Source organism: Suricata suricatta, chromosome 1 (assembly GCF_006229205.1).
Source record: "Suricata suricatta isolate VVHF042 chromosome 1, meerkat_22Aug2017_6uvM2_HiC, whole genome shotgun sequence".
Taxonomy (NCBI): domain Eukaryota; kingdom Metazoa; phylum Chordata; class Mammalia; order Carnivora; family Herpestidae; genus Suricata; species Suricata suricatta.
This window is the reverse complement of record NC_043700.1, coordinates 165,797,619-165,821,341: the sequence shown is the minus strand read 5'-3', so window position 1 is coordinate 165,821,341 and position 23,723 is coordinate 165,797,619.

Here is a 23,723-nt window from a genome sequence, read left to right as displayed (position 1 = left end):
GAACAGGGTGGTGGGGTCCTCCACAGGAAGCCCTGGGGTGGGGAGGGAGGGGGAGACATACATGAGAGATCTCCTCAGTACTTTGGCACTGTGTGAGACATGGAATTGTTTTCTCTCTCTCTAATGGATAGAGATCACAATAAAGATTCCGCCACTTCAGTAGAATAGGGATCAGAGTCATATTTCATCTGAATGAAGAAAAAATGTTTTTGAGCTTTTTGTTAATAACCTCTACACCCATTGTGGGACTTGAACTCATGTCCAGAGACCAGGTATTACATACTGTACTGACTGAGCCAGCCAGGCACCCCTGAATGAAGAAAGATGTTTAAACATGAAAACCTTCAGCTTTAGCACCAACATAAAGAGATCTTAGTAATCATTAATCCCAACTTTACAACAATAAAAGACAGAACAAACTAAAAATCAGTGAGTTTACTTGGACCATCAGAGAACTGAGTTGGCAGGACAAACTATTACCCCCAAACTCTAGAAAGACACATCCACAGAAGCAGGAGAGTGGCAGATCAGAAGTCTGATCACAAAAGGCAATGGAGCCATAAACCACTGAAAGATTTAAATGGCAATTCTGACAAATTGCTGGAGGCTGAATGTAGACTAGCATGAGAGCAAAAATATGAAAACCACAGTATGGGTAGGTCCCAAGACTTTCATGGACTCTATCTGCAGGAACTTCACCAGGTTCTCACAGTGAAGATTCAAGAATAACTCCCTCTTGCCTCTAGCAAGGAGAGGGGTATAATATCATTTACTCTGAAATGCACCCTAAACTTCTCCATACAAAAGGCGTATTCTCCAAAGGGAAAACTTTATGAGAGTTTTGGCCCAGAACTGTGTGGGAAGGTATTCTTCATACTTTAATCTTACCTAACTTTTCTGTCTTGATTATTGGGGAGGTGGGAGACAGAGAAGATTATAGAATGCTTACCATTCTCCATAATTTACAGCTACAATACAACTTTAGTATAATAACAGTGGTTTATAACTGAAAGAACCACAAGGCACAGGATTTCTCTGATGAGGAATATTTTGAGAAGCTCAAAATCAAGAGGGGAAACACAAACAAGGCCAGTCAAGGAATCTGAAACCTCCAGGACCTATTGCTACAGCAAACATTAAGCACACCTCAACTCTTAACTTTATTAACATAAAAATCTCACACTGAAACCCATTTACCCAAGTTTCTATCACCCAATTACAAAAAGATATATATTTATATACTTAAATATATATGTAGATTATTTTATACCTATCTAAATATATATAGATTATCTATAAATATAGATATCTATAAATATATAGATATCTATAAATATGTAGATTATCAATGGATGGGTGGATAGATGGATGATAGATAGCTCAATAGATAGATTAATAGATAGATATGACATTCCAAAAGGTAAGTTAAAACACAGTTTGGACCAAGAAAGTATCAGAACCAGACTCTGGACACACAAATAGTAATGGATTAAAATTGGAGATATCAGTGTGAATTCATGTTTAGCTTAAATATAGGCATAGTTGGTTACATAAGAAATACTCATAGATATGTATGACCCATGCTAATATACATTCATATATTTCCTTTTTCTGTCCCCTGAAGGCAAACCCACCCCATTAACAATGAGTACACCTAGTGCCAGGAGCTTGATTTGGGTTTTTTTGTGTTTTTGTTGTTGGTTTTGGTTTTGGCTTTCCAGATCTTGGTTGTATTTGCATTGTCCAATAATGCCCCTTGGAGATCTGACTGATTCCAAAACTGAGGCAGAAAGTGTACGAGATAGACCTAGAGTATCTATAGTACCAGAAAGACGAGAGTAAAAAGTAAATAAATAAAGACCACAATGCTGAGGGCATTTCAAAGGGACACAGGAGAAAATTGAGGGAGTTCCTAATAGCCCAAAGTGGAATAATTCGAACAACAAAGTAAATAGCATGGTGCTGAATGATAACCCAAAGTTAAAGTAAATATACAAATATTCATACTGATTGGAATAAATGCCTATATAAATAAATGGTGATAAATGACAAATACCCCATACAAAAGTATTCCAAATAACTACTGTAAATCCTCCTTCTTCCAAAAAGTACAGTATGAAAATGAAGAACTAAGAAGAGTAACTTTATAGTGGAGAAATCAGACAAAAACTATATCAAGTCAGGTGAGCAAGGTTAACAACCTCAGTGATAACTTATATTGGAGGTACATCCTCTTGATGCAAAACGATAAGAACGGTAATATGCATTGGTGGTATTTCTCCCCAAAATACATTGCCCCAATCTAATCATGAGAAAAACATCACACGAATACTAGTTGAGGTATGTTCTACAAAATACCTCACAAATCATCCTCAAGATCCTCAAAGTCATTAAAAACAAGAGTAACTCTCACAACCAAGGGGAATTCAAGGAGGCATGGCAACTAAGTGTAATGTATCCTAGATGGAATACTGGAACAGAAAAGGGCATTAGGTAGAAACCAAAGAAACTGAATAAAGTACGGATTTTAGTTTAGTAGTAATATATCAATATCGGTTCATTAATTGTAACAAACCTGCAATGCTAATGTAAGATATAAATAATAAGGGAAATCAGATGTGGGATGTAGGGGAACATTATCTTCTTTTTGCAATAGTTCTGTAAATGTAAAATTGCTCTAAAATAAGAAGTTAACTTTTAAGTGATGTATAGACATATATGCCCATATGTGTATGTATATGTATGTATGCATGCATATGAAGATCCCATGTATCTTTCCAACCTCATGTCAGCCCAATTTCTCTAGGTGCAAAGCCATATTTCAAAAACACCAAACTTCTAACAGTTCTTCCAATGCCACATGTTTTCTTTACCTCTGTGCTATCTCTGCTAAACCTTTCCTCCCACATTCTTCCCTTATGACTAGTTCATACTTATCTTTGGAACTATTACACATTTCCAGGAAATCTGCTCTACATCTAAATTAAGAGCCCCTCCTATCTATCCTCACAGCACCCTACATTTCTCTTGTCAAATAATTAATTTAACAATACATCCCCAGTAAAATGGGCTACAGAGAAGGGGGATTGGACCTACAACTTTTCACTAGAAACAAACTCCCTTCTCACCAACCACAGCTCCTTCCTACCATTTAAGTTTTGCAATTAGGATAAACTAGAAAATACACACACACATGCCTTTCCACCTTGTTAACTTGTTTGTTGTTTAACCCTCAATCCGAGGGTCCACATACTCAAAGTTCTCATAAACTTGAAGTAATTCCTTAGAATCCTATGCCCTTGAATAATGCTATTTAATGTGTTATTCATTTTTATAGCCCCTATAATTAAAACTAAGGTCTGACACATAATATACTATCAGGAGATACTTAGTGAACTGACCGGAACTGAACTGGCTAGGAACTTTTCCCTGGGAGAAGCGTACTGAGATTGGAGGTTCTCTTTTTCCCAAAGAGGAATGAATCCATTTGGAGACTGAAAGAGTCAAATTAATTCCAAGTTGCAGCAGAAAATTCTCCCAACAATCTGACTTTATTAATAAAAGGACTTACCATCTACAACTAAGTACTCTTACTATTGCCTTTTAATAGCCAAGTATTACTATTTGAAAACTAAAAGTGAAAGAGAAAATTTCAATATGGAATACTTTCAAGGGAACTCAAAAGCAATTCTAATATTTTCCTCCCTTTAAAACCTTAACATTTCTAAAGCAAAAAGTATAATTATGTATGAAATAATATCAGTATATAATAAATTATATAAATAATACAAATTACTGAGATGTCAAGTCTATTTTGGCAATGGAAGTGTAAGGATATTACGTATCTTTTTAGATTATTGTTTTACCATTGGCTCCAAATATTGTAGAATGTCCTAATCTATCCATCCTTAACACACTTCTTTTGTTTCCAGAAAATAAAAAAGTACCCTGTTACAACAAGCTAAATAAAAGTTTAAGACTCTACTAACTTCAGGCTTATGTAATGTTAATGCATTTCTATTTTATTTTCCAATATATTTTTTATTAAATATTAATTTTGAGGAAAAGTTACCAATGTAACATAAAATATAACTTTTTAAAAATAAAAGCATCAACAATGACTAAAGAAAACTGGATATTGTGCCAAAAAAGAGATTTTAATAACTGTGTCATGGTCACAGAAGCCTACTGTTTAAAAATTAATTTTTAATTTGAGAACATTACTGGCAGCACCAAGAGTGAACAAAACATATTCTCTCATTACCAGAGCCACTCCTTGGAGCATAAATGCCAGATGCTCTAAGGTAAGGACAGCGAATACTTTGAACCCTAGAAGAAATATGATGAAACTGGAAGAAGACACAATTGTTTCCAACTAGTATTTTCCTAGGCAAAAATGTTCATGAACATAACAATGAACCGAACATTTACTTATCTTATAAATAAATATGTTATATCTTGAGTCCTTCTTTTTTTTATTTTTTTAGTACTTACATTTGAATGTGTTTTTCTAGGGAAGAAGAAATAAAGTATTTGTTTTTATGATAACAATGTAACCTTAAGAATAATTGTCTCAAATCATCGATGCCTTCATTTGACATTAACTAAGCACATGAAGTGAACCCAGGTCAGGCCAGGTGATACATACAAAGAACAGTCATTGGCCTCCAAGAACCCTCACTTTAATAGGGGACATAATGAGAGAACAGTCAGAACTCAGTGATACAGACACAGCGACTGCAGAATCAGCTCAGACGATCCTCAGCAGAGGTAGTGATTTACTGTAAAGCTTTGACTAATGGAGTATATGTAGGATATAAAGAACTTAGTATTCTCACCAAATATATGAAGTGGTGCCTAAAAGGATCTGAGAGCCACTTTCCTAAGGAAAAAATTGTAAAAGACTAAAATTTAGGGATTGCCCTGGCTTACTCATTCATCTGGATAATCTTCATCTTTGTCTCTCTTCAAACGTGGCTATTTTACTGCTCTACACAGATAGATGTTCATTTATAATAAACTGATACTGGTATAACTAATTCCTATCCATATATGTGCAAGTTATGTCTGGTAGAATGCAACTGATTATGGCTCTATAGGTATTCAAAAGTTTGTCAGTTTGTAACTATCTGTAAATTTGTTGTAGTATTTCTTATCTGACTATAAATGTGGGAATCTGAGTTATCTTTTGAGCCACTGAATTCCTCATTTATTAATGAATCAGATAAAATCTTGGACATGTTTATTTTATATCTATAGGAGTTGTGATTTTTTTAATTATCCTTTAATAAGTGAATAAGCAAACTTTAAATCAGGTGGAGTGCTTCTGTCTACTGGTGTTATTATATTTCAAGAGGGTGATTCAGAACCAACACAGGCTTCATATGCCGTTATGGATGGTTCTCGTCAGCATTTGCTCCTTCAGAAACCAAGAATGATGAGCTAGAGCCACAGATTCCAAGGAGAAGAATGTCCCAGCAAGAAGAAAAATGTGGAAAAAAAATCACATGGTAAATATTTAGAAAGACAGTCTATGATTTCCAGAAACATTTATTCTGACCAAAGTGAGCAAGAAGTGTATACACTCTGAAGGATGGGATGCATCTTTTTATAACCACTCTACAATACTGTGTCACGTGTTTATAATTCTTGGAGCCATTTAAGGTATCTCCATTTGTTTTCAGAGCAATAACACTTTCTCAAGTAAATTAAAAGTCTGGCTGTTTAAATTGGATCACTCTATCTTAAAAATACAAGCAATTCTAAAGTGGAAGGAAATGCAGGCTTTACATATTTCTTCGTTAAATGAAATGTACTAATTTACCAGCTTGTTCTGCAATATGGTTGAAAATAGTTATAGATATGTGCAGATATAGATAGGGATAGAAGTAACAGGAACTTAAAATGGAAGTTCCAGACTTCACAATGACCAACAATTTCCAAAGTGGTCTGGAAGTTACAAAGTACATGGCCAGGAAAGGATTAAAGGTCTCACCTCACATCAAGAATTTAACAGTCAGATCAAAAGACAAAAGAAAGCAATGTTGGGAAGAATCTGTGGAGATATATGCCCTAAGCAGGAGGTGCCCTATTTCCTAACAGTTGTGCCACCTCTTAACAGGAGAGACAGAGAAAGAGAGAGAGAGAGAGAGAGAGAGAGAGAGAGAAGCCTTAGAGATGTAACGCAGGGGCTTAATATGCATTCCCTTTGGAAAATATATGGACTGTGTCTGCCACCCAACTGGAAAATTATAAGCAGGATAAGAGACCACTGGCTACTCTGATGGCTAAACAAAACAAAACAAAACAAAACAAAACAAAACCACGAACTTTCAAAATCTGTGACTATTCACACTTCTAAGGTTTCTTCTAAAGTTTTGTTCCTTCAGAAGGAGGGAAGCAAATCCACATTCACTCATTGTGGGTCCTTCCCAGAAGGGTTTCTGGAAGATACCACAGGTTTCATAAGCAAGAAGCTAGAATCTAGGCATTTTCAAACAGTGATATATATGATCATGAAAACTTGCAAAAATTACCTGAGTTTATGAGATTACAATATTTTAGGCAGATCACTCAAAACCTAGGCAACTTTAACATTAAAAAAAAAACTAAACATACACACACACACACACACATACATACACACACACACCAGATTCCAAAAGAGTTAGATAATTCTAACATGCCAAAAGACATTTTAAATTTTGGATAAATAAAAACGATAGTAAATGAAGGATTTTGTCTTAAAAATAAATATAGCTCAATGGAAGGTCTCATAGGAATGGTTGAGCCTGCCAAGTTACAGAGCAAGGACAAAATGAACACAGAATAGAAATAATAATGCAATAAGCACCTTGAAGGCAGAGAATATGGCCAAGCTGGGCCAAGAGGGAAAATGTGAGATGTTAGGTATTATATCCAGGATTGCACTTTATATAGCTTGCTGTGATTAACTCTATTAGTACATTCTACTTTCAACTGCAGATACTGGTAGTCCAAAATATTAACATACCAGAAAACAAAGTCACACAAGATCCCCTGAAACCTTTGTTGCACTATAATGATATCCTGCTGTTCATCAATCATGTATTACTCAATACATGTTACAGAAACATTCTTTTTAGCAGAACAGACTATATCAGCAGATAGGGGCTGTGGAAGGAGTAAGCAACCAGTGGTGACAGAATGTTGGCATCATCACTACAACTACAGAGCAGAAATGTTCAGCAATGGTGGTGCTGTTGGTGTTGGCAAGAATCCAAAAACCCCACAGCAACTCACCAAAGAGTATTTAAATTCCCAGGCCTATAAAACATACCATCAGCTCAGTAAAGAGTGGTAACATAAGAACACTCCTGATCATTTGTATTCCTTCTTCCTACTCCTACTTCATCCTGGAGGAGGGGCAAGTGCTGTTTAGAATGCTTAGTTTGTAAGATGAGGGTGGAGGAAGAGGTAAATATCAAGATGGAGAAGAAGAAAAGGAGTCATTCATGAGTCCTTCATTGACTTTGATGCTTCCTTGTCGATACCAAGCAAGCAGGACAGGGGATGATGTTTGACTATTACATAGTTCTGGACATTTTAACTACTAACTGGATGGCTTTTATGATGGCCAAGTAAGCATAAGTCTCATGGGACTGTCCAATCCAGGGACAAGGGAAGGTTTATTGCTCCAAATTAATTTAAAAAGATAACAGAGGACAAAATTGTAGATGCTTTATGCTGCAGTCAACAGGCCCTGACATATATACTCAAAGACTATTTATTGATGTCTAACTCTCAGATTTTCTGTACCATGTTTTGATAACATAGTCTGAAAAAGCAAAAACCTTCATTTCTTAAATTTCTTTTGTAAATTGTCCTCTATTATCCTATCACCTCCTTTCAGATATATGGGCAAAAATTAATTTACAAAATGATTATATTGTTTATTGTAAGTAGAAAAAATGTTAAATTCTGTATCATACATATCTAAGTGCATTAGTTAAAGCAATGTCTTTCATAAGACTTGAAAACCAAACTCAAGAAAGGTGGTAACAGAGGATTTCATTGACTTGTATAAGTTGGAGGTTCAAACCCATACTGGCTTTAGGCATTTACTGAACCAGAGAATCAGAGGATATATTTAAAAATCTTCCTGACTTTATACTTTCTCTCAGCTTTACTATTTCCTGTGTGGACTTTATTCTCTGACAAAGCTGGTATTAGTAAATTGGCTAATATCAATCTTATGGCACTAATACCAATGAAATTATCAAAGCTTCCTTTCATTGTTTCCACCAAAAGCCTAGAGAAATACTCATTTATCTCAGTTGTGTTGGTTCATTTTCTTTTCCCTATGCTACTGTGGCCAGAAATGTAGCATTCTGATTGGCCATGGTTTGGTCATATGCTCAGACTTATGGTATAAACTACTTGGAATGTACTCCTCATGAGAAAGTCTGTATTAGCAAAAGGAGGGAAGGGGAAGTTAAAAGATGCTGACAGGAAAATTCTAGCCATCCCAATACACTACAATGGCTATTAAAACAAAGCCTTCGAAGATATCTAACTGAGATTGGGAAACTGGGATATATTTAAAATTTTTTATGGGTTTTATTTATTTTTGAGAGATAGAGACAGTGCGAGCAGGGGAGGGTCAGAAAGAGAGGGAGACACAGAATCTGAAGGAAGCTCCAGGCTCTGAGCTAGCTGTCAGCACAGAGCCTGATGCGGGGCTCGAACCCACGAACCTTGAGATCATGACCTGAGTAGAAGCCGGACGCTTAACCAATTGAGCCACCCAGGTGCCCCTGGGATATATTTAAATGAATAAATAAGATACTCTATCAAACATGTTTATATATAACATTTATTTGTAGTGATTGAAAAAAAATGGGTATTAGATATATACACAGAAGTATAGAGTATGATCTTGATTTTATGAAGAACTATAGAAGCATACTATAAAAATCAAATTTTCAAAAATATTACTGTTATATCTGATGATAAAATTATGAATAATTTCTTTTTCCTTTGCTCCCTTTTTTCTCCATATTTAAGATAACAAACATAGAACAAGAACAAGAAGTTCTTAAGTAAAGTAAAGCAACAAATAAATCAGTGAAAATAATTTCCCATGTCATGATGGTTGCCATCTCAGCAAAAATGGAGCCTGTTCCAGAGAAATCTAACAATAGGCAAGATTTGTTTATCAGGGTGCCAGAATGCTCATAGTAATAACCTCTTTCCCTCCCTGCACTGTCATTATTCTGCCTCTCTCTGTCTCATAAATTCATAGGAAGTTAGGGCTGAAAAGGGCCTTGGAGGGGATTTAGTCCCAGAACTTTATTTTATAAATGAGGAAGGTCTAGCCCAGAGAAATCCATGAACTTGTCATCAGTCCACAAGCACAGAGTGGCAGAGCAAGGACTGGGACCCTACTCTATCTACTCTGAACGATACAACCCATTCAGCAAACCTTTTGGTTTTTCACTATTTAGAAATACATTCATTGAGTGATTTTAATGTTTACAAAAAACTGCTAACATTTGTGGAATATATAAGAACAAATGTCATATGTAGAAACATTGATGAACGGGTTCACAAAGAAATATAATCTCATGTAAAAAAAATGCTAAGGGTCACAAGAGGAAGTTTCTCTGTGAAGAGAAAAGAAAAATCAAAGAAGAATAAAGGCACAGAGAAATAGACCTGTTGGAAAATGATTTGAGATACTATAAAAACTTAGAATATGGTAGATGCTGTAAAGTATACCTCTGAATAAAAAAAAACAGAGTATGTTTCTCTAAACATGAAATATATAGTATGATCCTAAATGTGTATGTAAAATATGTTATAAATATATATAGCATATTTGTGTATGAATAATATAAATATATACTATCCTTTTCTAAGGCAAACCTCAATAGGAATACAAGAATCAATATCCCTGGCAAGGTTTCTAGGACACCAATCCTACTTGACCATGTGGTGAGAAGTTATTTCTTCCTTTGTAATTAGAAGATACCTTTTAAGTCACTCTACCCCATCTCCAAAGAAATTAAACTAAGAAGGCTGAAATATCACAAAGATGAATGTAGATCCTCTACAAACATCAAATATGACATATCGGTGTCTATATTGTGATACCTGCAAATAAGATTCTGGTAACAAGAATAGATATTAGAGCTACAAAAGGCAATATATACAAGTAATGAGAAACATTCTTCCAAAATATACATATAAAACAAAAAAAACACATGTAGCTGCAAATTAATCTTGAGCTGCAGTAAACAATTACATAATTGTACTTCATGTGATGAGAAATTCACAGAAAATGTCATTTCATTAAAAAATCTCACAATTTTATTAACATAGAATGGTATTGAACACTGAAGAACTACTTCCCATTATGCTTACATACTTAGATACAACAGTCCAGACTGAAGAGCAGGGTTCTTGGCTTCTAAAATTCAATAATGGGTTACATTTTCATTCTTAAATCAACTGATTTTAAATCTAGGAACACATTAACTTCTTCATAATCTCTGTGTTTAAGAAACATTTATAATACATAGCTGCTATTTTCAATAATATTTATTCACTTAATACTGTATCACCTGAATTTTAAAGCGTTTATTTCTAGGAGTAGATATTCATCATTTTAAGAGTGTTATCACACTCTTTCTCTTACCTTCAACCCTACAATTTTTACACTTATTTGGCTTATATTCACATTTGACTTTCTGGCATTTACAAAAACACCTCTTCTGCTGTCTCTGAAAATGTAATGTTTTCAATGTGTGGTGTTTGTCTGTCGTTGGCTAGTTTATCATTTTGTGCTTATATGATTTTCTTGTAGCTAATGATGCCTTTCCTTTCTACTTACTTTAGCAAAAGAAAAGAAAAACCAATTCAGGCACATTATTCAATGAAACCACTGTGTACAGCAGCCCATTTTGCAATCTGAATCAATGATGATTAATAGCTGTCTAACTCTTTCCTTCATTTTACAATTAATTGTCGGATTTTAACAATCAAAATCTCAATGTTTCAATTTAAAAAAAAATTAAGTTCCCTAGGGCCACTAAAAACCTGAAGCAAATAAGAGAGAATCAGGAAGAGTAAGAGCAGAGGGAGAAGCAAATGAAGAAAGAATGAGGAACAGGAGGCAAAAAAGGGGAAGAGAACTGATAATTCCAGAACTGAAAAGCCTCTAGGAAATAAAGACTGAGGAAATCTGCTGTAATAACTTGTGTCCCATTGTATTTTGGGGAAACCAAACCTACACAACTTAGTTGCTCATAAGTGCAGGTTTGTCAACTATTTGGCCTTACTCCTACATGCAAGTGGCTTTTATTATAAATGTTAACAATCACATGCACTGAGAACTAGCTGTATCACTTCAGCAGAAGAGTATCCCTAAGATTCAATATTCAAGTCTCCCAAGTGATATCTTTAGCAAGTATTCTAATAGGAAACCAATTAAGTTTGGCCATGGTGAGGGAAAGACCTTTTCCAAAATGAAAAAGCTAATTGGTTTTTTGCGTTAAAGTCTTAACAGGGATCATTAATATCTATGCTTTTAAACATATTCCTTAATCTCTTGGTGTTTCAGTATTCCCATCTGTAAAATGGCAATATTTAGCTGATAGGTTTATAAAACTTAAATGATCTAGGTCTTGCACATATTAAATGCTTATGACTAAATGCCAGCTATTATTTCCTATTATTGCATGCAGCCTTTTGTATGGCTTATTTTAAAACTTTGAGGAAAATGTCGTAGTTCAGGTTCCCCTAGAAGCAAATTCCAAAACAAGGATTATAGTGCAAGGAGTCTACTTGGAAAGTAATTCCAAGAAGCACAATTAGGCTGTGAAGAATCGGGACAGGAAAGTAATGGAAGCCAAATGGAGTCTGTTAATGAGCAGGTTTGCGAACGTGGGCACCTGGAACTCAATCCAGCTAGGGACACCCAAGTGCCACTAGAGTTCCTCAGAGCTGTCCCACCTGTTAGAGTATTTTTCCAACAACTCCCATCTGTCATTGCTCTAGAAGATCGTAAGCTGCCAGTATTCTCGGGCTGCTTTGCACAAGGCCATGTCTGTGGCAGGAGAAAGCCCTGAGACAGAGAGCAGCAGGAATTTGTAACAGAAGACAAAGTTGTGCTCAGGATGGATAAGAGCCAAGAGGATGCAGGCAGATGCCGGAGGAGGTCGATTACACATATGCAGCTTGCTCAGTGTCCTTCAGTAAGTGCTCTTCTCAAAAATATTTAGTAAGCGTACGTTTCTTAAATCCTTCAACAAATAGGAATTAAAAGATGAAGGCATGGCTTTTCCATTCAGTTAGCTAACAGCCTACCTAAAGAGGTACAAGGGAGACAATGTTGCTTTCTTTAACTCTCGGAATTCTTTCTTTTCTCATTCCTCTCCAAAATTCCCATTCTCCAAATGTCAGCAAGAAAACATAAAAATTAGCCTTACTCTTAAAGAGTAGAATGATGTTTTAGTCTTTCTTTCCAGAGAAACTGAAGATTTTCTGGTTTTCCTTTGAGGGTAGCCATGCAGCCTAGGGCCAACCATTACACTACTTTAAGCTCCAATTTTACTCATTCATAAAATGGGAATAAGAATATTTAAGTTAAATTGTGTCTGTGAAGATTAATTATGCCTGTAATGTATTTGACACTGTATGCAGCAGAGCATAAGGGCTCAACAAATGGCGTTTCTTAGCAAGTTGATTGCAAATGCCCCACACTCCATTGCCATGAAATACTAGGAGTTACAAGGGGATAAGCAACCGTTTGTGGAGCCAGCTACCTGATTTTCTAGAGTAGAGGAGAAATAGATGACTGAAGAGACAGACCCTGTGTCTGTCTATATTCCCTACTCTTCTGGTTATACCACTTATTTTATGAGTTTCAGCTTCTGATACTCACTTACCTCATTTGTAAAACTAGGATAGCAATAGATGCTTAACCAACCCAGGATGAAAGTGTGAAGCTAGCTTAAGATGAGGTATCAATGAGATGCCTGGGTGGCTCACTCAATCAAGCATCCAACCTCAGCCTGACTTTGACTCAAGTCATGCTCTCATGGTTCAAATTTCAAGTCTGGCATCAGGCAATCTACTGTCAGCACAGGGTCTCCTTCGGATCCTCTGCACCCCCACCCCCCACTTTTCTGCCCTTCCCCCATCCCCTCAAAAATAAACAAACATTTAAAAATAAGAAAAGAAATGAGAACCATTTGAAAGGGCATAGTCTATATCCATCAGAAGGTGGACAAAAACTACTATTAAATGATATACAGGGGGAAAATGTCTTCTTGCAGCTGTCATATTTCAGTGGAAACAAATCTAGACAAAGGTAATGTAATTCTACTAATATCATGTGAGTGTACTCAGACCAAAGGTAGATCCTAAACTAGATAAGCCACTAAATGTATCAATGAGTTCATACCAATATGAAAACATATAATTTCAGTATTGAGCCTTTCCTGAGTTTATCCCAAGTTTTCTTTTTTTTAGAAGTGACCTTAGATTCAGAATTGAATTCTCAAATAATTTTATGGAGTGGAAGAAACTTTTAAGGGTTTGAACAAGTGAATCTGTTCTCTGAGAGCCACCACCTAATGCTCACAATAATTATGGCCCTTGTGTTTGAGCCTTAATGACAGTAAATACCCCAGCATGGAGCTCCCAGTTGCTATAACTTGCCATTTCTTTCTTGTTATTTCATCAAGATTAGAACAGTTGCTCCAACAGAAAGGACAATCAAGAGGTGATATTTGGAGACCATTATGGAGTACAGTAAGCCTCTTTGTACTGAGAAACTCATGCTACCCACTTGTTTCTTCTTACAGTTCTCCTCAAGTCAACATACCCTATCAAAATTAACTATTATTGATAGTTGTTCAGTTTCATTGGTCTGCAGGTTAAACATGTGGGTGACTATGTATATACAAGTGATGCTACTCAACTACAGTTTCCTGAAAGACAGTGTAATGTAAAGAAGAAAATCTGTACTAGAAGTCAGGAAGGTTCTAAATTTAATCATTTGCTATTAACGTGTCTGTTTTTAACCTGTTCAACAGCAATACAAATACTTGCATTGACTACCCTACTGTGAAGTTAGGAAAACCAAAGAGCTCTGTTGCCCAAGGAGACACCATTTCTTCTTTTTTATTCAGTTTTTGTTATGCCTTGCATTTGGCTTGATATACACAGTAAGCACCTCATAAGCATATGTTGACAATGCTTTTATTTTTTTATTTTTTAATGTTTTCTTTATTTTTGATACAGAGAGAAACAGAGCATGAAAGGGGAGGGGCAGAGAGAGAAGAAGACACAGAACCGGACACAGGCTCCAGGCTCTGAGCTAGCTGTAAGCATAGATCACGTCGCAGGGCTTGAACCCACGAACGTGAGATCTGACCTGAGCTGAAGTCGGAGGCTTAACCGACTGAGCCACCCAGGCGCCCCGACAATGCTTTTAATACTACCACAATATACTACCTCTTAGCCAAAAGGCTGAGAAGCAATTGCACCACAAATACAAAGATAATACATAACTAAACCACCTAAGTCTGATCCTTGAACTGCTCCCTCTATTTTCTCTTTCTTTCCCTTATTCTATTCTCACTTATCCCCTAAGTTCATTTAATTGCAGTTTCAAGGAAAAATGTCAGTTACGTTGCTTAAAAATTACCTGAGAACTTTCAAAAAGTACAAATTACATTAAAATATCCACCTGTTGGGGAATGAATAAACAAATTACATCCATACACTGGAGATGCAGTGTCTATCCAATGCCTGGTCCCCTGGTAGATGGGAGGAGCTGATACAGTAAGGAAAAGGTAAGTTACTCTCATGAAGCTTCCAATGTGCACTAAAACAGATATTAACATATAACGTATTAGTTTCAGGTATACAACATAATGATTTGATATTTGTATATATTGCTAAATTATCACAGTGAGTCTTGTTAACACCCTTCTCCACATAAGGGTAGTTTTTTCTTGTATTGATGACAATTTTTAAGATCTGCTCTCTTATCAACTCTCAATATACAATACACAGTATATGATAATTTTATTTAATTTGAGAGAGAGAGAGAGAGAGAGAGAGAGAGAGCATGAGTGGAGGAAAGGGCCAAAGGGAAAGAGAGAGAAGAGAGAGAGGGAGGAAGAGAGAATCCTAAGCAGACTCCTTTCTCATAGTGGAGCCTGATGTGGGGCTCAATCCCATAACCCTGGGATCATGACCTAAGCCAAAATCAAGAATTGGACGTTTAATTAACTGAGCCCTACAATACACTATTATTAAATATAGTCACTATGTTGTACATTACATTCACTACTGTTGCTCAGCATCCCCCAGCTTTTACCTCTGGTAACTACCAGTGAGTTCCTTTTTTTTTCTTAGATTCCACATATAAATACGATTGTATGGTATTCATCTTTCTCTGATTTACTTCACTTAGCATAATGCCCTTGAGGACCTTCCTTTGTCATAAGTGGCAAGATCTCATTATTTTTATGGCTATACAATATCACATTTTTTTTTACTTTTTTTTATTTTTTATTTTATTTTATTTTATTTTTAATATAACACAATTTATTTTTTTAACATATGCAATTGTTTTCCATCATTTACAATACAGTAGTTACAATGACACTCCAAACAGAAAAGCAAAGTAAAAAGTCAAAACCCCAACTTCTATTTCATGTAATTAGACTTATACAGAAATTAGAAGGTTAAGTAACAACTAGTTAATCACCTAATTTCACAGCTATCTGAAGTGGCAGTCGTTATATAGCAGCTTATCTATGATACATTCAAGATAAATGACACAATTTATTACTTGCCCATAAGCTACAACACAGCCTGCTTAATACCTTTCCTTAAATTCCACCTCTATACTACAATATACTTGAGGGTATACTTTATCCATTCATCAATTGATGGACATAGGTTGTTTCCATGTCTTGGCTATTGTATATAATATTATAATGACTACAAGGGTGGAGATATCTTTCAAATTAGTGCTTTAATTTTCTTTTGATAAATACCTAGAAGTGGAATTCCTGGATAATATGGTAGCTCTATATTTAATTTCTTTAGAAACCTCCATACTATATTCCACAGTGGCTGCACGAGTTTACATTCCCACCAATAGTACATGAAGGTTCCTTTTTCCCCATAACCTCACCAATGCTTTAAAGAGGACATTTTTAATTCAATAATTAAATTTAAAAAACATAAGTTTAATTGCTAGAAAAATAAGGCATAAATTGTTACATGGGAGTAAATAATTAAGAAATAAGTCAATTTTATTTCACTTTGTTCAAGTTTCTGCTAAATTGTCACTTCAGAAATTTGTACTTACCAGTTCCCAGTCCTCATTTTTTCACTGGGCTTCATTATACTTCTTGCTCATTACTTATAGAAAATACCCTTGTTTCCGTCCAATATAATTATCTCTTTTATATAAACTAATCTCAGTTTTTGTCTGGGGAACCAAATGCTCCCTAAGTAAACAAGGAAGATAAACTTTGCAAATGCGTATAAATATTGTATTTGATTCAAATAATAACCCTCATTTCTATATAGTATGTATTCCTTTATTTAACATCTGAATTTATTCTTATTTTAAAATGAGACTCTGGAATGCCATTTCAAGCTTGAACAATTTGAGTGAAAACAATCCAAAATGGCATTCCAGCACATTTCTTCACAAAAATACAATTGTTCAGCAGATTGTGATTTCTGAAGCTCTTTCACATGCTCTAGAGCAAAATGAAAAATTGCACCAATTGTAGGAAATAGAACTTTTTCCCATGTATCTTTGCTCAAGGACATAAACACAATCACAGGTTATACATTTTTTAATTAATTGCCCTAGTTCTCACCTGGCCAATCATGGAAGTCTAAAACTTTCCAGGTGTATTATAAAGCTCCAAATGTTATGTACTACCTTGACTCTTTGAGCCTCACTGGGCTCCAAAGACCTAATTATGAGGTTTTCTGCTCTGGCCAGATATGTTGCCCCACGAGTGGGAAAGGCCAGTTCCTTTATCAGATGGGTCAACTGTAATGCTACCTGGTGTTCAAGTCAGCAGGTTTTGCTTTCCTGCCAGTACAAGATATAATTCCCACAAGGGAATCGTATGCTCCAGCACAGACCAGGGGGCACTTTATCCTCTTGTTACTACAAAGTCTCCCTCTCATAGCTGTTGTTGAATTCTTGTTTTTCCCAGTGTAACTGCTACATAGCCCTGCATAGGGTACTGTATCCTCCCCCTGGACTGAGAGTATATGTGATTGGTAAACCGTCTGGTCACCTATTCAGTGTCAGATGCTGTGTGTTTAGCCACCTTATGCTTTGTAGGGTGTGGGATCCTTCTCTCATCAAGATCAGAACACCTGCTGAGGCCTCCCTTTGAAAAAATAACCAAAAGCCTCAGGGACTGAGTCCAAAAGTGGAACAGAGAGAACACTTGAATCTGAGGAGGTCATTACTGCCCTTGCTTCTTCCTGCTGATACTCACACAGCTCCTGAGGAACAAGAGCAGAACGGGCGCTTGGTATCTCGAGAGATGCCTTTCTCCTCCACCTCCCTGGCAGTATTGCAGTGGTCCCCACATTGAGTAGCAAATCCCCAGCTCAAGGTCCCTCACATTCACTTTCTCACGAGAACTATTGTCTCCCAGGGTGTTTCAAAGTTGGCTACATCTTAAAAGCATCATTAGCCTTAGCGAGAGCCTATGCCCCAAACAGTTATTTTACACACGATCTTAGTTCTTTTCTTGAGTATAGTCTTCCCAGTTCCTCAAGGTCACTCGATTTCAAGGGCTTATGCCTCTCCCTACTTCAGGCCATAAGATTTTCTCTTACCCCCACCTCCCTGCTCCCACAAACTCACTAAATTAGACTCCCGGATTATGGAAACTGGGATATTGGTACCTTTCTTCCTCAAATGCCCTAAATTCTTTATGCAAATTTATTAACTCTTTACCTAACAGCTTTCTCTTTATCTCAATCAAGCTTTCAATCAAGCAGCTTTTGCTAAACCGGTCCATTTTTAAACAACCTGTAGCTGAAAGAGGGCCCAATTGCCTTACGTTTGCACAGCTAGAAGTGTGACACTCCCTTTACCAAGAGTATTGGGAAGTCCATTCACGGAACTAAAGCAACAACAGAAACATAAATCTATCTTGTTACACACAGATTAAAGCAGGAAGTATTGCACTGTGATAAAGACATCCATTTCTAGAGCAGCACTGTCCAAAAGACATACAGTGCAAGCCACAGAGGTCATTTTAAACTTTTAAATTAAAGTAGCCACATTTTACAAAAGAAAAATGAAACAGGTATAATTAATAGTATTATTACTATTTGATTTAATCTGAATTAGACAAAATAAGACTGCTTTAATATTTAACCAGTAGATAAGCATTTTTATATTAAGGCTCAAAACAGAGTTTTTTTTTTAATTTTTAAAGGCTTATTTATTTTTGAGAGAAAGAGAAAGAGTACAAGCAGGAGAGGGGCAGAGAGAGAGAGAGGGAGACACAGAATCTGAAGCAGACTCTAGGCTCTGAGCTTTCAGCACAGAGCCTGACACGGGGCTTGAACTCAAGGACTAAGAGATTATCATCTAAACCAAAGTCAGACGCTTAACCGACTGACCCATTCAGGTGCCCCCAAACTGAGTGTTTACATTACACTTTTATAGCCCATGGCTCTATGGAGTTTGGACTTGCTCCATTTCAAGTACTCTGTTGGTAGATGGGGCTAACGTCTGTCATACTACCCAGTGCAGTTCTGTAGAGAAAATGACAAATTCTCATCCCAGGTCAATCAGTGATGGGGAGTATAACTGTGACCAAGTTACCAGGCATCTCTGTGATTAGTTTCCTTACATGCAAAATAAACTCAAATGGTTGTTACTGGAGTTGAGTTAGTATGAAGAATAGGGAATAGTGTCAGGCATATTAAAGCAGTAATAATTAGTGAATGCTATTAACTAATAAGTGCAAAATCAAGGCCAGATCATCAGTATCGTTTTGTCTGTCTTATTCAGTTGTCTTTCCTTAGCAGGTGCTTGCCAGAACTACTTGAGTTGCAGTTAACATTGGAAAAGTTATAGATCACTGGGTCATTTTCCTTTAGATGGATTTAACTTTTCCTGCTAATCAGATTTTAATTGAACACCTGATTAGGTCACTTGGGCTTGTTTCTTTCTAGTTCCTCATTACCACTTTGATTTCCAGGTGATGCCTCTCTTATCTACCCTCTTTTGTTTTCCTCTTCACTTGTTCTCGATTACTTTAATGTGTGACCTTGGTCAAATTACTTGATCTCATGGAAATTCAAATCCCTCATCTGTAAAGTGGGCATTAGAAATATTCCTTTTGAGTTTCTATGATATTCAATGATACAAAACAGTGAAGTACCAATGAAGTCCTTAGTGTAGGGGATTGAAAGTTAATATGCATCCCATTCAACGAAACAGAAAAGAATACCTGAAGGAAAAAAAGACAGCCTCCTCAACAAATGTGTTGGGAAAACAGGACAGCAACATGTAGAAGAATGAAATTGGACCTCTTTCTTTCTTTCTTTCTTTCTTTCTTTTTCTTTTTATAATAGTTTATTGTCAAATTGGTTTCCATATAACACCCAGTGCTTCTCCCCACAAGTGCCCCCCCATGACCATCACCCCTTCCCCCCCCTCCCCCTTCAGCCCTAGGTTCATTTTCAATATTCAATAGTCTCTCATGATTTGTGTCCCTCTCTCTCCCCAGCTCTCTTTCCCCCTTCCCCTCCCTATGGACCTCTGTTAGGTTTCTCCTGTTAGACATGGTATCTGTCCTTCTCCTCCTGACTTATTTTGCTTAGCATAACACCCACAAGGTCCATCCACTTTGCTACAAATGGCCAGATTTCATTCTTTCTCATTGCCATGTAGTAGTATTCCATTGTATATATATATATATACCACATCTTCTCGATCCATTCATCAGGTGATGGACATTTAGGCTCTTTCCATGATTTAGACCACTTTCTTATACCATATGCAAAAATAAATTCAAAATAGGTGAGAGACCTAAATGTGAGACAGGAGACCATCAAAATCATAAAGGAGAACATAGACAGCAACCTCTGGCCTCAGCTGCAGCGTCTTCTTACTGAACACATCACTCGAGACAAGGGAAACAAAAGTAAACATGAACTATCATGACTTCTTCAAGACAGAAACTCCTGCAGAGCAAAGGAAACAAGTCAACAAAATTAAAAGGCAGCCTGTGGAATGGAAGAAGATATTTGCAAATAACATATCAGATAAGGGTTAGTATCCAAAATCTATAAAGAACTTACCAAACTCAGCACCCAAACACAAATAATCCATTGAAGAAATGAGCAGAAGACATGAATAGACAATTTTCCAAAGAAGATATCCTGATGGCTAATAGACACATGAAAAGATGCTCAATATCACTGATCATTAGGGAAATACAAATTCAAACCACAATGAGATGTCACTTCCCACCTGTCAGAATGGCTAAAATTAACAACACAGGAAACAACTGATATTGCTGAGGATGTAGAGAAAAGAAAAAATTCTTAAACTGTTGGTAGGAATGCAAACTGGTGCAGCCACTCTGGAAAATAATATGAAGCTTCCTCAGAAAGTTACAAATAGAACTACCCTATGATCCAGCAATTACACTACTAGGCATTTACCCAAGGGATGCAAAAATAGAGATTCAAAGGAGTACATGAACCCCAATGTTTATAGACTACTATCAACAATAGCCAAACTATGGAAAGAGCCCAAGTGTCCATTGACTGATGAATTAATAAAGAAGATGTAGCATACATACACAATGGAATATTCCGCAGCCATCAAAAAGAATGATATCTTGCAATTTACGATGACATGGATAGAGCTGGAGTATATTATGCTAAGTGAGATAAGCCAGAGAAAGACAAATACATATGATTTCACCCATCTGTGGAATTTAAGAGGCAACACATATGAACATATCAGAAAAGGGGGAAAAACAGAGAGAGAGGGAAGCAAACCATAAGACATCCTTAACTATAGAGAACAAAGTGAGGGTTGATAGAAGGAGTTGGGTAGGGAATGATGTAATAGATGATAAGTATTAAAAAGAGAACTTGTGATGAGCACTGGGTATTACACGTTAAGTGATGAATTACTAAATTCTACTCCTGAAACAAATACAGCACTGTATGCTAACTAACTATAATTTAAATAAAAATTTGAATAAAAAACTAAGTAAATAAATATCTCAATAGCCACAGGTGGCTAGTAGCTATCATATTGGACAGCACTGCTCTAGAAACTATGATGGGAAGTGAAAGCTTTCCTTTAATGAAAAATATTTGGGAGAATTGTAAATAAAGGCAGTATTTTTTTTAAGGATAAGACAAAGTAAAACTACATCTCTGAACCTAGCAGTATACTCTTTCCCTTTCCCTCAACACTCTTATTATATGTTGGTTATAAATGTTTACATAGACATAAGGACAATAGGAACAATTTCAAGTAAAGTTGCTTTTTACTATAATCTGTGATTTTATTGTATCTGTTTACACATGTAAATGTAGACACACAAATACATATGCTGTAATACATGGGTGGGCATGCAGAGACAGACACGCATGAACACTCGCAACTGAGTAGTCTGTTGAGGCACCTTTTATTTGAGACAAAAAGGAACTATAGTGATTATCAAACCAAAACCTCTCCCTTCTTTGGCAGATGAATTAAGAGAATTCTATGAAAGTTGATCATTTCCAAGGTCACATTGCTATTATAAATATGATTAAAAGCAGAAAATCATCTTATGATAGTCCATTTTCTATGTCATTCACCACATGTTAACATGGCCTCAGGGAAGAGAACTGTAAGAATCCTTCTCTTGGTTTTATACTAGTTATTTGACATTGATTAGGGAGTAAGCTCTAATAAACATTTATTTTGGAACTTTTTAAATAGATGTTGTTATAGTAGACTGAATAAGAAAAAAGTATAAGAAAGAAAAAATACGAAAAGCTAAAGCTGTTCCAACTTAAAGAATAAGTTTATTTGGTATGTACGAAGTATGCTTTTGAAAGATTCTTAATTGCAGATATTTATATTTTCTGAGAATGTCAATAAAACAATTAAATACATGGTAGTTGTGATTTTTTACAAAATACTATAAAGGACAAACTGCTAACATTTCCTTATATATTAATGAATATTTTAATATTTCTGCAGAAATGACGAACAATTCAGAGATTACTAGAAATTAGAGTACAAACTGCAACTCTAACGAAATAGAGATTTCCTATTTAAATCAACATTTTTAACCACAAGATACATAATCTATATATAATAATGCCCTCCTGTGAGATTTCTACACAGTAGATTTTGTAAGCACCAGAAACAATTCATCAAAAAAAATTGGCATAAAATAACTGTATGTTATTTTTAAGGATTATAAAAATAATTTATGATTGCATAGGATAATTCTATGATAATAGCTATGCATTATGATTGTTTATGTAATTTCATTACCTTATCCTGATTTTATTTATGGTGACATGAAGTTTTTCCTCAAATGTTCTGCTTAAGAATTTCAATTAAAATGGGAATGTTTACCCTAAAATAAAAGTCATATTGCAAAAACTTACAATTTAACTGAACAATATTAACAAGTTAGAAAGAAATATGAGCTGTCAGCACAGAGCCTGATGCAGGGCTTGAACCTACAAACTGTGACATCTTGACCTGAGCTGAAGTCAGACACTCAAACTACTGAGTCACTCAGGCACCAGAAGTTTATTTTTTTTTAAATAGTTATTGTCAAATTGGTTTCCATATAACACCCAGTGCTCTTCCCCACAAGTGCCCTCCTCCATCACCACCACGTCTTTTCCCCCCTTCTCCTTTCCCCTTCAACCCTCAGTTTCTTTTCAGTATTCAATAGTCTCTCAGATTTTGGGTCCCTCACTCTCCCCAGCTCTGTTTCCCTCTTCCCCTCCCCCTGGTCCTCCATTAGGTTTCTCCTGTTCTCCTGTTAGACCTATGAGTGCAAGCATATGGTATCTGTCCTTCTCTTCCTGACTTATTTCGCTTAGCATGACACCCTCGAGGTCCATCCACTTTCCTACGAATGGGCATATTTCATTCTTTCTCATTGCCATGTAAAACTCCATTGTATATATATACCACTTCTTCTTGATCCACTCATCAGGTGATGGACATGTAGGCTCTTTCCATGATTTGTCTATTGTTGACAGTGCTGCTATGAACATTGGGGTACATGTGCTCCTATGCATCAGCACTTCTGTATCCCTTGGGTAAATCCCTAGCAGGGCTATTGCTGGGTCATAAGGGAGTTCTATGGATAGTTTCTTGAGAAACCTCCACATTGTTTTCCAGAGCTGCTGCATCAGTTTACATTCCCACCAACAGTGTAGGAGGGTGCCCGTCTCTCCAAATCCTCACCAGCATCTATAGTCTTTTGATTTGTTCATTTTAGCCACTCTGACTGGCGTGAGGTGGTATCTCAGTGTGGTTTTGATTTGTGTTTCCCTGATGATGAGTGATGTTGAGCATCGTTTCATGTGCCTGTAGGCCATCTGGATGTCCTCTTTGGAGAAGTGTCTGTTCATGTTTTCTGCCCAATTCTTCACTAGGTTATTTGTTTTTATGGGTT